This window comes from Sinocyclocheilus grahami, unplaced genomic scaffold (genome assembly GCF_001515645.1).
Source record: "Sinocyclocheilus grahami isolate Dianchi unplaced genomic scaffold, SAMN03320097.WGS_v1.1 scaffold285.1, whole genome shotgun sequence".
NCBI lineage: Eukaryota > Metazoa > Chordata > Actinopteri > Cypriniformes > Cyprinidae > Sinocyclocheilus > Sinocyclocheilus grahami.
The window spans coordinates 1,643,473-1,647,093 of NW_015505464.1; the positions used below are offsets into that span (position 1 = coordinate 1,643,473).

General features: G+C 40.3%; 1 pseudogene; it reads left to right on the plus strand.

Moving 5' to 3' along the window:
• Nucleotides 1-2,091: 2,091 nt before the first annotated feature.
• On the plus strand, nt 2,092-2,824 carry LOC107600555 (dolichyl-diphosphooligosaccharide--protein glycosyltransferase subunit STT3B pseudogene; annotated as a pseudogene).
• Nucleotides 2,825-3,621: the final 797 nt, after the last annotated feature.

A 3,621-nucleotide genomic window follows, 5' to 3' on the forward strand; every position in this document is an offset into this window, starting at 1 on the left:
TTCTGATTAGTAATATGCATGGCCAAGGACTTGATTTGGACAACTTTAAAGGCGATTTTCTCAATATTTAGATTTTTTTGCACCCTCAGATTCCAGATTTTTCAAATAGTTGTATCTCGGCCAAATATAGTCCTATCCTAACAAACCATACATCAATGGAAAGCTTATTTATTCAGCTTTCAGGTTGTGTATAAATCTCAATTTCGAGAAATTGACCCTTATGACTGGTTTTGTGGTCACATATGCTTAATGTTGGATGTTGTCTGCAGAGACAGATACCTTGCACTGTAGATAAAGTCATGTTTAAATAAACTAAAGGTTTAACTTTTGGTTTAGTGGTCACTGTTAAACACCACGACTGCAATGTCACATTAATGAATAACTTGAATGTGCTTTAAAATCAGAGCAGTCCACTGATCGATGAAGGTTGCTTTTAAAAACCTTGTTATTGTTAAACAGGACCTTCAAGCTTAATGCTGAATTACACTTGAAGTAAAGCAAAGTGAAGTTACAAATATAATTCATATGGAAATGTGTGCATTAAGAAGTGTTTTTTAACATTAAATCTTGTCTTGCTACACTGTAAAAGAAGATGTTCTGGAACTGATATATTCTGCCACTGTGCCTGTGATGTCTCATGAGCTGATCTGGCAATTTCTGCATGCTGGTCTGCAAAAAAAAAAACCTTGAAAAAGCTGTATGATCTATACTGCATGTGGTTTTTGAAAAACTGTGTTTCAAGCAAACATAACCTTGCAGTGGTTGAGTCTAAAGCTGGGATCATGTTTTAGGAGGATACAGGAGAATGAGAGATCCTGATCAAGGCAAAGAATTCACTTTGTGAATTTCAGATCACCATCCTGTACAGTAATGCAGCAGTAAGCTTCCTATACTATATTTAAACAAATATATTTTGATTTATCATATCATCTCCAAACCCTTTAAAGCATTAGGTATGCACTTAAATATTTATATGAACTAAACATCCTGTCTTCACCCTTAAGTTTTTAAAAGAATAGTGCTTGCAGGTGCTTAAGAATGTAATTATACATAACAACCGTTTTATTTAGCCATATTTTTATTATTATTTGTTTTCAGTGACTTTTGGAAAGATTGTAGCTGATATGGCTTTCGTAAATTGTTAAGCCATTCAGATTGAATAAAGTTCAATTTAATTGTTTTCAGTGCAGCTTAACTCGCTAAAATATCTTATGCAATTTTGCTTCAAATTGTCTTTGTTTTATGATGATTACATGTTCTAAAATATAAATACAGTTAAAGAACATTTGTATGGTGTGCTCAGGGTGTTCTTGTTTAGCTGGTCTTCTTGTGCCATGTTAAATCTTTTCACTGCTGCAGCTTCACAGTTTCTTCAAGGATCATTGCGCAATATTTGTTCATATTGTGTCCAAATAGCTGCCATGACAAACACAGACATATGCAAAGCATGCCAAACATTTGAGCTTTATTTAGTCATCCTGATATCGTTTCAAACCCTTGTAACTTTCATCCGTGAAACAAAAAAGTGGTCATTTTCTCTGATTGCATTGCATCTTTATTCTTATAATGAATTGACTGCTCACCAAGGCAGTCATTGCGCCTAAAATCTCCGAAGGAACGACATGAGGCGGAGTAAATGGCATTTTTGAGTGAAACATGCGCCCTTTTCGACATACAACGCAATACATTTCAGGCATAATCTTCATGTCCACTGTTGCCAACTCTCGCAAGATAAATAAACAACCGCAGCTTCTAAAATAAGCCCACAATGTTTTTGATGATTTATTATGGCTTCACATCCGCATGAAAATTTCGTTTGCGTAGTGGCCTCTGTGAAGGCAGCATTTTTTTCGTTGCAAAATTCATTTATTTCATTGGTGTATCGCGTACAGCGCCGCGACGGTTCTTCATGCTGATTGGCTCAAACGAGTGTCCGTTATTGAAATCCAGAGTCACGATTGGCCAACCTCCTGTCAACGTTTATCCGTTTGTGTTCGTCAACGTTCGAGGCTGTGCGTGCTCTCATTGGCTGATCCACGGCTTCTGTCAGTAGTTTCCTTGCAGCGGATTGGCTGAAGTATGACCCGCCTTGTTCTACCTGTCTCGCTATGAGAGGCTGAACGATTCTTCCTGCTGTATGGAGCAGAACCGCCCTATTTTCCCCCTCTCCTACAGTGGATCTCGTGTGCAAGCCGGTTAGCATGCCACTGAGACGCGGAATCTACTGCAAATAAATCCAGATTGTTCAAACGCAACGCCAAACACCTGCAGTTGGAGCAAAGGCCTGGTTGTGCAGAAATATTGGCGCCGAGGAGGGAGTGGGTTGGTGGAAAGAGGGGTGCGTGGCGGTGGGAAGTGCTCTTCTAACCAAATCCTCCAGAACATGGCGGAGCACCACACCGCCTCCGACTGTAAGCACAAAGCCAGCTCCAACGCCGGAGGTTCGGTCTCGGGCAACGGACGACCCAGCTCCCCGGCTGGATGCGGCGGCAGCGGAGGAGGCCTGTCCGGGGGACTGACGCAGCCGGCGGGATGGCAGTCTTTGCTGTCGTTCACCATTCTCTTTCTGGCCTGGTTGGCAGGGTTCAGCTCGCGACTTTTCGCAGTTATTCGCTTCGAGAGCATCATTCACGAGTTTGACCCTTGGTGAGTGTAAAGGCGGGCGGGTTTGTGGCGCACTTTTAATTTGAGGTTTGGAGATGTAATGCACGATTAATCTCGCTGTGAATGGAGTGTCAGTGCGTGATGCACAAAGCTCTTGCTATCCTCCATTCATATCAGCGTAATTGTCTCAGGAAGCGGTTTGTCTCTGTGCGGTACGTCCATGCTTGACAATTTTTTAACTTCTGCTTTAGAACTAATGGTTTAGTTTTAGCACTAAATTGTTTAATCCATTCATGAATCATTGGTATGAATTAAACCCCTTGTGCAGCAATTACATCCAGTTGAGACTCAAAAGCATTCACTTCCCTTTTCTTTAATGTATAGCTTACTGTCAATTAGTTCCTCATGCCCTCTGTTAAGAGCAGTGAAGATGTACCTGTTTGTGAAAGTCTGTTATATAAAGTCTCAAGGTGGTATATGAGGCTTTGTGAATTTAGGTCAACGTCTGATTTTATCATGATTGGAAATTTTATGGTCACGCGTCTCACTGTGGCGGATTCTTTAAACACAATAATTGTATAGACAAGCGTGTGTTAGATTGCATTTCAGCAGTTATGCCACGTCTAGCATATAGAGAGAATAACAGCAGGACCATCCTTTCACGGTATGGTCCCAATTTTCAGATTTACAGTCATAACCGCTTATGTTGAGGGTCATGGTGCTTTGCATTCATTAGTCTGAATGGAAGATCAAAAATTGTTATCTATGTGCTTAAACAAGCAAACTCTTAACCAGCCTCCTAGGCTAAAACTAATGATATTCAATGGAAGAACATCTTCATGCAAAGAAGGTGAACATGCTAGAGTATAGTTTTTTTTGGTTGTCTTGCCAGTCATGGGTTACTAGTGATGCAACTGAAACTTTTTATCTGAAACGGCAAAAAAAAAAAACTACTGTTTTCGTTTACAGTTTAATTGTTTTCAAGGGCCGAAATCGCTGACCGTTTGAGTACTTTAT